This window comes from Sciurus carolinensis, chromosome 12, assembly GCF_902686445.1.
Source record: "Sciurus carolinensis chromosome 12, mSciCar1.2, whole genome shotgun sequence".
In the NCBI taxonomy this organism is placed as follows: domain Eukaryota; kingdom Metazoa; phylum Chordata; class Mammalia; order Rodentia; family Sciuridae; genus Sciurus; species Sciurus carolinensis.
Window position 1 is genome coordinate 46,089,090 of NC_062224.1, and position 12,950 is coordinate 46,102,039.

Consider the following 12,950-nt stretch of genomic DNA (forward strand, 5'->3'; position numbering starts at 1 on the left):
GAGGAAGTCCATTCATATTTGTATATTTATCTTATATTTTACCACTTTACCTAATTCTCTTATTCAAAAAAAGTGTTTTAGTATAATTTCTTGGGTTTCCTAGGTATTATATCATCTGCAAATAATGTAAATTGCCTATGGTTTACCAGTACTGAAAGTAACACATTTACTGGAAAAGGAAACATTCCTTATTTTTATTGATTTTTTTTTCTGTATTAACACAAATTACCCAAACAATTTTGAATAATAATGATGATAGGAAATATGCCATTTATTAAGTTATTTTATCTTTCTTCCAAACCTACCATTTGATACTAAGCTTGTGATGCTCTAGAAATTTGCAATTTAAATCACATTTTTGCTTTAGATTTTGGTTCCCCATTAAAGTTTGCAGATAGAGGCATTGCAAGGAACTCCCAGGCTGGGTGATGATTTAAACATAAGAAAATAAGAAATAAATTTGTAGGGTAAGTGACAGACCCAAGGAGTTTATTTCAGGGAGTCAAAATGGGAACTTGAGGGATTTGTTTTTCTTTCAAAAAGTAAGTTTATTAAGACATACACATTTTCTCATTCACATCAATTATGTAGTAAGTTTAAATTTCTATACAATTGACTTAAAGGTTTGTTCAAACTTTTTCACCAACCTTCTGGAATGATAGCCAAAGGATGAAAACATAAACTACACATCTATTGTTGTCGTATGTTCGGCAGCCCCCTTCTTGTGTATTCTGAATAGTTTTGTTTTTGTTTTTTGTTTGTTTTTTTTTAGAAAAAACTATTTGCTAGTTTGATTTTTGCTTGGTTGTTTAAAAATATTAATGCTTTTTTCACCAATACATTAATAAATTAAATATTTTAAAAGTATAGGCTAAAGGAAGAAAATTATATCAAGCAAATGTTAATGGAAAGCTACTTAGGACAATTTCCTAAGTAAGTTTAAAAGGGAATGTGACATTTTGGAATCTTGAAGTGTTTTGTTGTTATTGTTGTTTGTTTGTTTTATCAAAATCTCAAAGTGTATGAGAATCACTGAAATCCAGAGATAGTCCTGAATGGAAAAATATGGGACGTGGGGAACAGAAACAATAATGAAGAAACGTCAGCAAATATTTAATTCCACAGCAACATCTTTTGTTTTGAAAATAAGTCTTTGCAGGTGTGTATCCTATCTTGATTCCTTGCTCAACAATGTTTATCATGTTATGAATTTACCAGCAATTGGTGTGTGCTGAAGGCTCATTTATTTCTTACAAAATGTCACTAACTCACTCCTGTCCTCTTCAATTTGAAACAGCTGCTCCCTCTAGTAGGCACTAAATCTTCATAGACAGGATCCTGGACTCTGTATTCCTGTATTACACTATTGGTAATAATAATGTCTGTCTATCAAGGAGACAATGTGCTTCAGTGCATGTTTTTTCTCTGTCCACATAGAAGAAGGTAAGGCTTTCATTTTGTTAATAAAACTCATGACTGAATAGAAATAAACACTGAGTATTAATGACATTTGAGGCACTATAATTTAGTTTTACTTGAAGTACCATAGCTTCTAATGCTGTTTCCTTTCTATAGAGCTATATTTTTAAATATCTGTGAATTCGAGGAACTCGTTTACTGAAAGAAAGTAGCAGAAGAGTCAAATGAAATGTTAAAAAGCAAAGCAACATTCCTTAATTTTAAAATAAAATTTTAAAGTAAAAATAAAATTAAAAATAAAGGAAACAGTCCTTAATTTTAAATTGGTTTATAATCCCATTTTCTGATTATACTTTCACAATTTAGAATTTATAACCTTTTTAAAGGAAAGCAAAAATTCCAACTTTTTCAGTTCATGCGTCATTAAGATACATGAAAATATGAACTTCAAAATAATCACTAAATCCTTGAATTTTCAAACATACAATGTTTTTTTCACTTTACCTTGTGTTTGTATTGTTATGTTATTGATAATTGATTTTGTTTTATTTCCTTTATACTTTTTTGCAGAACAACTATTGGTTTTTCATAAAAGTAGATTCATACATTTTGAAAAATGCTAAAAATTATTTTCTTGCATAAGGTAAATCACTGAAAAAGACAGTAAAGAATGTAAAAGGTACTTCATATCCTGCCAGACTGAAATCCTAATCATTTTCCACAGGGAACTCATGGTTTCCTGAAAAATAAGATCTTGTCTTGGTAAGGACTTTATCTTTGAAGAAAAAAACAATAAAAAGAACAAAATTTCTCAAGGGAATCCTAGAATTATAATCCATAAAATCAAATATGTTAATAAATACAGTTATTTTAAAATAGTCACTCAAGTCTCTGGAAGCTGGTATTGACACTATTCATGTTAAATTGCAATACAAATAAGAATATAAATACAAAGAAGTGAAAAATAATTGTTTAATTATTTAAAAGTCTTCGTTCTGATGAAAATTAAAATTCTCAGTAATCCTTAATTAATACCTTTAGAATACCTTCCTAAGTGATGAGCATTAACTTTGCAGTTTAATTTGACATTTTACAGTGTGAAAAAGAAAGATAAAAAATAAGCCTCTTGGGAACAGAAAGAAAATTTCTAGTCTCACCAGTCAATCCAACTTAATCAAGTCTCCCTTTTTCTTCTTCTCTTTTCTTTTTCTTTTTAAAAATCATTAGTGTTTCCATCTTGAACTCTTCCCATTTCCTCTCTTTTATAAACAGAACTAGCTTTAAATACCTAAGGTTTGATTTTCATTTTATCCTGAAGTATATGTATGAATTTTTTGCTGATCAAAAGATAGTCCAGGATCCAAAAAAGATTTTGGAAAAAAAATACAGACAGTTAAAGAGGGTACATCATAGTCTAGTTATAAGGTATGAGGAACCAAATGCATTGTACATTTTCCAGTATTGAATACCTTACCTTGGTGTTTTTTCATTCATTTATTCATCCATTCATTCTCCAAAAATGTGTTGAGAATATATAATGCATTGAAGATCCTAGCCTAGTGGAACTATCAATTTAGTAGGAGGGTCAGCAAGTTAGTTTCAAAGTTAGACAGTTAACTCTCTTGTAAAGAGTTACATGGTCCTATGGGGAAACAATGAGAAGACTTCCCAGAGAAAGTGGACTGTAATTCATGGACTTTAAGAAAGAACAGAAGGCTAAGCAGAAGTGGGAAATTAATCCGTAGCAGAGATAAAGTACTATGTAAAGAAATGGGAATGGGGAACTTGGGAATATAGATATGTAAGGTTATCTGAAGGACAGTCAGTGGTGACAGAGGAAGCTGAGGAGAGACATGGATTGGAGCCAGTCTTTCTATGCCAAACTGAGAAGTTAATACTTTAGTCGGCTGGCAAGGGATTTTAGCAAGAAATGACATAATCGGCTTTGAGATTATGGCAGGTCAGATTCCCTAATAAACAGTCTTTAAATCTCTGAGATTTGCATGTAGCAATTCATATGAGGAATCTTTCGGGGACAGCACCTGTAAGGGAGGAAAGGGAAGCAGGGAGGGAAGGGGGAAGTTCAGGCTGCCACTTCAGGAGAAGTTGCATTAATCCCATGGGGAGTTTTTGTCCAGAGTTGCCCTACCTTGAGGTCAAGTGGCCAAGACTTCTAAATGACACAGAAGTCACTGTATGTGAGCTGTCTCCAGGGAGGAGGTGTAATCTTGGGCAAGAAATACTCCTGCAGATGAAGATGATGACTGAAGAGGGACACAGCTGTGAGCCATCACCAACCAGTAAGTCCAGCTGCCAAAATGAGCATCTCCATCCTGATGAGTGCTCTGAACAGCACACCACAGAACCCACTACTCAGGTTCTGTGCTCTTAAAAAATGGTGTTGGTTTATTCTTTAGCCTAATCCTAAGCATAGTGAGAGACGTGGTCTCCAGTGAGGAAAGACAGACTAGAAATAGAAGGCATTTTATAAAAGTGAATGTGGAGATGACAGCAGAAGGACACAGTGATTCAGTAAGGGAAAAGGAGTCTCTGCAACTACAGAGAAAAGATTGTCTCTCACAAATGGTGCTAGAACAATTGGGTACCATATTGAGAGAGAGAGAGAGAGAGAGAGAGAGAGAGAAAGAGAGAGAGAGAGAGAGAATTTCAAATCTCACCTCACACTATATAAAAATTTAACTGGAAACGGATTGCAGTCCTAGGGATAAGAGGTAAAACTGAAAATAAGGGACAACCTTTAAAAAACATATAGCTCAGTTTGCTATTAGTTATTTGCTTTTAGAGACTTTAAAAAATTTCACTAGAGATCACAAAGATGAACAATATATTATTAGTCTCCCATTAGCTGTGGAGAACACCTCTGACGCAGGTGTTAGGATAACAGTTGCCTAGGTGACTTTCCAGGGACTTGAAAGCCACTTCTGTTGAAACCACTGATTCTTTACTTGGGCCTGTACAAAAGTCCAATGGGTGATCTTTTGTCATCATCAGGAGGCCCAAAACTCCACCTTTGGATCATATTAACTTGGCCATTTTCTGAACGTGCATCCCAGAAAAAGCCCAGAAGTTTGATTATGCATGTGCAAACTACAGATTACTTCACCTCCAATAACTTTTCCCCACACCTTAAAACACCCTGCTTCTTTATCCCATAAATATCCCCAAATCCTATCCTTGGCGAGGCAGATTTGAGACTTGGGTCTCCCACCTCCATGGTTGGCCACCTTGCAAATAAATTCTCTTTTGCAAAACTCACTGTTTCAGTGATTGGTATACCATGTGGTAGGCAAACACAGAGCTACTTCCATAAGAAAACTATAAAGCTTCTAAGAGAAATCTTTTGAACTTGAATTAGTACAAAATTTCTTAGCTGGGACCCTAGAAAAACAATATAAGGAATAAAATATTGATAAAGTCCGAATGTAGAGGAACTAGAACTGTCGTGTATTAAATGAGAAGTGAGAATGTAAAATTGCACAGGTATTTTGCAAAAAAATTTTGCAGTTTCTTATGAAGGAGAGAGTTTGCTAACGAGGAAATCCAACTTCAGTCTAAAGTATTTACCAAAAAGAAACAAAAACGGAGTCGTACTCAAAAGTTTAGAGCAATTCAATTTTGAATGGACAAAAACTGGAAACAACCACATCTGTCAACAAGTGAATAGATAAATAAATTGTAATATATTCATAACATTGCCTGTTATTCTGCAATAAAAAGATTTGAACTATAGATAAAATAACTCCAAAATATTGTGCTAAAAAATGCCAAGACAGAAAAACCTGAGCCATTATGTAAAGCTATTTCTATGAAGGTAAAATAACCAGTTGTACCAGGGACTGGGGATGGGAGAGGGAATTCACCACCAAAGAGTACCAGGGAATGTTTTGGAAAATGGGAATATTCTACAATTCACATCATAAATGTATGATATGTATATGACTATATCATATCATACATCATATATGTATGATATGTATAGTTAAATTCATTGAATTATACATTTATTGTTTGGAAATTTTATTATATATATACATTATATTTTTTGAAGTGAAACATAAAAATAAATGAATACCCTGTATTTTCTTCAGATCTGGTTTTCCAAAAAAGTCCTTTTGTAGAATCTTTGACCTTTATTTATTAACTGAGTACTGACAGTACACCAGTCTGTGCTTTTGATAAATGGCCCAATTTTTGTTAAGAAAGGAGATCTATGAATTAAGACCACTGTAGTTTAATGCTTTAGCTACTAGCAAATTGATCACTAAATCCATTTTAAGAAATCAATTTACTATACATGAAAAGGATAATAGTTAAAATAATAAGACAAGAATGAAATCCTTTAATATAGAAAAGAAAAATTCAAAGCAACTTAGGATAAAAAGGGTATATCTTTATCTGGACTGCTTATGTGTTTATGTGTTAAAATGTAGTAAGTGCCCACTTAATCAGATAGAGATGACAGAAATGAAAATTTTAAAGTGAAAAAGAAAACATATTTGCTTCTATAAATAAGAAAATATGGAAAGGAAAAAGTCTAGCTGGGAAATGGAATTTTTCTCAACTATGAGTCTAAAGGAAGCCCCTTATCCTCTTCCTCTTCATCCTGAATGGAGTCAGAAATGTGAACATTTCTCTGGGTAAATTTTGTCATCTGTTTGTGAGCTTTCAGGTATTATTATAAACTTCTACTGACATTACTCTGCCTTTCTACTTTGTAGAAAGTTCACTCTAAAAGATAACTGTTGTTAAAACCAGATAATAGGTAGAGCATGTGTTTTAATCCATTCAGGCTATTATAACAAAAACTACAAACTAGATGCTCATAAGTAACAGGAATTTACTTTCACAATTCTGGAGACTGGAAAGTCCAAGAGCAAATTACCAGCAGATGATGTCTTTTGAGGGCTCATTTGCTGCTTCATACATGGTACTTTCTTCCTGCAGGCACCCATGATAGAAGGACAGAGCAGCTCTCTGGGACCTCCTTTATGAGATCACTAATCCCATTTCTTAAGGTTCCACTCTCATAACTTGACCACCTCCTAAAGGCCCCCACCCTCTTGATATCATCACATTGGGGAATAAGTTTCAAAATATAAATGTGGCAGGAACATGAGCATTGAAGTCAAAGTTATAGGAAAATGTGTGTGTGTGTGTGTGTGTGTGTGTGTGTTTCAAACATAAGATGTTTTAGTCAGTTTTTTCATTGCTGTGACTGAAAGATCTGACAAGAACAATTGAAGAAAAATCTGACAAGAACAATTGAAGACAAATTTATTTGGAGGCTCATGGTTTCAGAAGTCTCAGTCTGTAGATGGTCTCCCTTAATCCTCAGAGCCTGAGATGAGGCAAACATCATGGTGGAAGTGTGTGGCAAAGAAAAGCAGCTGAGCAGCTGGGAACATGGAGCGCGGGAGATACCCCCAGGACCCACCTCTTCCAGCCACACCCCATCTGCCTACAGTTACCATCCAGTTAATCCCTATCAGTGGACTAACACACTGATTAGGCTAAGGCTCTCACAATCCAATCATTTTACCACTAAACCCTTTTGCATTGACTCATACATTATCTTTTTTGGTTCATATCTAAGTCATAACAAGGTATTTTCCCATACATACATCAACTTTTGTCACAGCCTCAAAGATGTTCCATGACACCTAAGACACAAATACCGTGTCTTTTTAACTTTTTAAAAATTATATCCACTACGGTTCACCTTCCATACATTACAGAGGTAGAAAATATAATATATGTATATATTTTTTTCCTGGTTCCCCTTTCTACCTTGGCATTGTACACAAAACACCTCCCCAAACAACAACAACAGCAGAAAAACAAACAGGGAAGAGTCTTCAGCATTCAGTGGCTACCACTCCTGGTCATCCTTGCACACAGGCCTAAATAGACCATTTACTATATGGAATGGATTCATGTTCATGGACCCTCATGACCTGGAGTCAATTTGGCAAGAAGTAAAATCAATAATCAATAAATGGGATGACATCAAACTAAAAAGCTTCTTCACAGGAAAGGAAACAGTCTAGAACATGAAGAGAAAGTCTACAGAATGGTGAGAAATCTTTGTCACCTGCACCTGAGATAAAGCAATATTTTCCAGGACATATAAAGAACTTAAAAACATAACACCCTGAAAACAAATAATCCAATCAATAATTGGGCAAAGAAACTGAATAGACACTTCTCAGAAAAAGAAATATGAATGGTCAACAAATAGATGAAAAAATGCCCAACATCTCTAGCAATTAGAGAAATGCAAATTAACACGACACTGAGATTTCATCTCACTCAAGTGAGAATGGCAATTATCACACAAGTAAAAATAAATTCTGACAAGGATGTGGGGAAAAAGGTACGCTTATACATTGCTGGTGGGAATGCAAATTGGTGCAACCACTCTGAAAAAGCAGTATGGAGATTCCTCAAAAAACTAGGAATGGACCCTGCCATCTTTTCTCATGCTTCTCTCTCTCCTACTCACTTTCTCTATCCTCCTCGCTTTTCCACTCTCTCTAGTGCGCACCCTTTCTCTTTCCCTTTCTTTTCCTCTCATTTTCTCTCTTACCCTGCAGGGAGACACTTTGTTTGCTTAATAAACTCCCTTATGTGAAAAAAAAAAAAACAACAAAAACTAGGAATGGAACCACCATTTGACCCCGTTATTCCACTCCTTATTATACCCAAAGGACTTAAAACCAGCATACTACAGGTGATGCAGCAAGACCAATGTTTTTAGCAGCTCAATTCACAATAGTTAAACTATGGAACCAACCTAGGACCCTTCAATAGATGAATGGATAAAGAAATTGTAGTATATATACACAATGGGGTATTACTCAGCCATAAAGAATGACTTAATGACATTTTCAAGTAAATGGATGCACATGGAGACTATCATGATAAGTGAAATAAGCCAGTTCCCCCCACCCAAAAAAAAAACAAAAACAAAGAAAAAATGTTTTTGCTGATATGTGGAATCCGATCCATAATAAGTGAGGGAGGGGGAAGAATAGATATTCAGTATAACAGACAAAGGGGAAAGAAGGGTGGGGGATAGGAAAAGGGAAGACAGTGGAATGAATTCAAAATAATTTTCCGTGTACTTACATGAATACAACATAGTGAATCCTACCATCATGTACATCCCTAAGAATGGGGTTCTCACTAGAATTACATATATTTCATGATTGTACAATTAACATCAAAGTGAGTTCTACTGTCATGTATAACTAAAAGACCAATTTAAAAAATGTAACATATTAGTGACTGTGATTACCATTTGTGGCATAGAATAAGCATGGCTATAACAGCTAATAGACATTTACCTCTCCTCTTTCATGTGTTATGTGAGAAAAGAGAGGCCTAGGCAAAGAAATTTGTGTGACTCTCTGCTGGGCAAGAAAGTGCATTCCGTGAGTGCCATCAATGTATCATTAGCATATGCTGGGCTGTACTGGGAACCCAATCCCTTATTTTACCCTTCAATTTTTCTTAAGTATTTTTCTCTTTTGTTTAAAAACTACCAAAGATGACATTATAACAGATAACCCCTAAAATACAAAGAAGTTCCAACTTCAGAAGATAAATCTATTTGTAGGGGAAACCATAACTATTTGAAATCATGAATTCACAGAGAGTATGATTAAATTTCTCAGAAAGCTTCTCATTATGCAGGTTTTATGATCCTTCTTAAGCTTAAAAGATCAAGTCCTTCACTTCAGGATCCATAATAAATTCAAGTGCCTTCAGGGGGCAAGCAAATGGGCTGAATAACACCCAGGTGGGGTTATGGGAAAATGGGACACATTTGTGCCTATAAGGAGGCAGCCTCCATCCAAGGATGAATACCCTGAGTGTGGGGCAAATACCATCAAAGCTTCTGATTTTTTGAGAAGAAGCTAAAAACACTTGGCTTTTCAGTGTGTTATCTTTATCTTTAGGTAATCAATTCAAAATTTAAAAATAAGATATGGACCAAAGCCAACACCTTTTTGAGCTGAGTACCATCTCCACTTGAAAATTCATACCCAATTGGAAGTGAGTTTGCAAAATTAGATTTTTACAATTTACTTTTATTTGGTCTAATAGTGTTTTCTTAATTTATTAAAAATTTCCTTAACACAACGTAAGGGATAAATAATAAATGACAATTTTTCAAGTAGAGAAGACATATGCTGAATTAATTGTCAAGGGGTGCTATCACAGACTGCTAGGGCCACAAAAAGAACTTAACTGGGTAAGACTCCAAGAAGATGACTTTATCTTCCCAGTCCTTAAGGGTCTTAGGGGACAATCAAGAGTTTTGTTGATGAAAGTGATGACTTTTGTATACTAAATTCTACTACCTGTCACCATGTCAGGTACATACCATTCTTTCCTCAACTTAAAGAAATTTGTCAAAAGCCACTTATGTGCCAGGAACTGTGTTAGGTGCAAAGGATGCAAGGTTGAATAAATCACAAACCCTGTCTTCAAAGAATTCATAGCTTAGCGGGGGAGAAAGAGGGTTAAACAATTATAACACAATATACCATGTTATTCAATCAAAGATGCTATTAATAAGGCACACCATTTTAAAATATTTTTATACCCCTTTAAAAATTAGTTTAATAATTACCTTAAGGTAATTTCTCATTGCAGAAATATTTAAATGTTTAAAAGTAAGTTAAAATAGATGAATATTAGTAGGGCACACTGGCACATGCCAACAATCCCCAGCATTTGGGAGGGCAACATGGAAGGATCACTTGAGTCCAGGAGTTCAAGGCCATCCTGAGCAACATAGCGAGACCTCATCTTGAAAATAAATAAATAGATAAATAAATAGATAAATAAAAAATAAAAATAGATAAACACTATATGTGCTACAGCAGAAGTTGTGCTAAGGAACAAAAAGAAATATTCCAACCATCTTGACAAAGCAGGGAGATATAGTGAAGTTTTTAAGGCTGAAATCAGGAGTCAGATTAATTGATGATTCCCTTAGTTTTCTTGGGCTGTTATAAATGTCACAGACCTTATGACTTAAGCAATAGATACTTATTTCTCAAGTTCTGGACTCTAGAAAGCCCAGTTTGCTCTTCTGGCATATTTGATTCCTGGTGAGGGCTTTCTTCCTGGATAGCAGGAAGCTGTATTTTTCTGTCCTCATAAGGTGAGGGAGAAAGTTCTGTTCTTTCTTTCTCTTCCTATAAGGACATCAGTTTTATTGGATTAGGGCTCCACCCTTATGAGGGATTTAACTTTACCTCCTAAAGACTCTACCTCCAAAACCTGTGAGGGTTAGGACTTTAATACATGCATTTGAGGGTAGGTGGTACAGAATCCAGTCCATAACCCTTACCAAAGACAAGTGTTTCAACTTCACCTACAAAATAAGATGATGCCAACCCATTGAGTTATTGCAAAGATTCAATAGAAGATTTCACATAGAGTGCTTAATAGTGCCTTAGAGCCAGTAAGCACTTAGTAATCATTGGCTATTATCAGCAGAGGTGATTAATGATATAACTTGGACTTGAAGATGAGTAGCTCTTCTCCAAGTGGAAAGAGAATAAACAGATTACAGTAAGAAGAAAAAATACACAAAGGTCTCTCAAGATTTGTTGCTGGAGTAGTCTGCCTACTACAGTCTTTTGGGTTGTGGTGGTGAGGGTTCATCCCTTGATGAATTGCAAATCTTTTTGACACTCTTCTTTCTCCTGCATCTTTGTCTGTGTCACCCAATCCCAACGCATCCAAAAACGCTGCTTGATTCTTTCAGCTTTAAACTCAAAAACTTGCACCTGGCCCACAATCGTAAATTGTGCTCATCAGACACAGTTCATGGTCTTCCCATTTCCCTCTGCTTTTTCCACCCCTCTTTCTGCTGGGAGGCAGTCTTTGTATAGCATCCTTTGTTTCAGAGAATTAATTGCTATCCTCCAGTGCCTGTCTGGTTCTTTCAGAGACTTTATGCAAATAAGGCTCCAGGTGGCCTGCTCTGATTCCCCTGAGTTCCCAGAGGGGCAACACCCCATTAGGATAGTCATCAAGAATAACATTTAGTAAGATCTCTTTGAGATTTGGAGAAGGTATTGCAGTTGCATAAAAGTTCTAGATAGTAACAGAGCGGACCCAGTTCAGTTCAGTGTTTTGCTATGTTATGCTGTGTTATCATTCAAATGTTTTTCCTTCCTGAAGAAATTTTCTTACATTCATTCCTGCACACATATTTACCTATTTAGGGCATGGGACTTAGCTACAAGTACAGGATTTGAGGTTGATCCAGACCAACATTTTCCCTACTCTCACAGAGCTTACAGATTAGTAGTGCAGGCAATTAAAAATTTAATTTCCAATGAAAAGGGAAAAAAGCAGCTTAGTGAAGACTTCTCAGAGGAAATTATTAAATATAGACCAAAAAGGAGAAGAATTCGCCACATAAAGAATTGAGGGAAGAGATGTGATAAAATGAGATAGGAAACATTACAAACTGTGTAACTGAAGACATAGGTAAGATCAGGTGGTTATTAAACCTACATACCTTCATAGTTCCCCAATCTGTCCCAGGTCTTCTTCCATCAAGCTCCCTATCTCTGCTCCTTTGTCAGAATAACCTTCCATTCTATGTGACTCTTGTTCTACAAATGTTTATTACATTACTAGGACTCCTGTGGGTTTGTGTTGGAGACAAGAGCCTTTCTCTAGTCAGGAGTGACTTGATTATTGATTGTGTCAATGACCTGGAAAGAGCTCTCTGAGACCAGATCCTGTAGCTTAGGAAGGGATGTAAGGATTTTGTTTCTTTTGGTGTTGATCCCAAAAGATGAACAATGCATAGAAATAAGGCGAGGGATAACCGTGTTATTCAGCTTTCTATTACTGTGACAAAATCCCTCAGCTCGTCAACTTATAGGGAGGAAAGGTTCATTTTGGCTCTGGTTTCAGAGGTTTTAGTCCATGGTCTCATTGGTATTGTGCCTGTGTGAAACCATACATCATTGCAGGGAGTGCATGGTTGAGGAAGCAGCTTGCCTCCTTGTACTGGGAAGCAAAGAGAGGGGCAAGGAAGACTAGCCTCACACATTACACTTTTAGGGCAAGCCCCTAGTCACTGAGTTCCATATGTTCAAGGTTCCACCACCTTCCAATAGTGCTAAGCTGGCAACCAAGCCTTTAACATATGGGCCTTTGAGGGATATTCCAGATCCAAACCACAGAGGTAGTTAAGAGTAATACTTTTTTAAAAAATTATTTATTTATTTTTAAATTTTTTACAGACTGCATTTTGATTCATTGTACACAAATGGGGTACATCATTTCGTTTCTATGGTTGTACACGATGTAGATTCATACCATTCATGTAATCATACATGTACATAGGGTAATGATGTCTGTCTCATTCCACCATTTTCATACCTCTCCTCCCTCTCATTTCCTTCTACATAATCTAAAATTTCCCCCATTCTTCTCTCACTCCCCACACCCCCCATTATATAATACTTTTA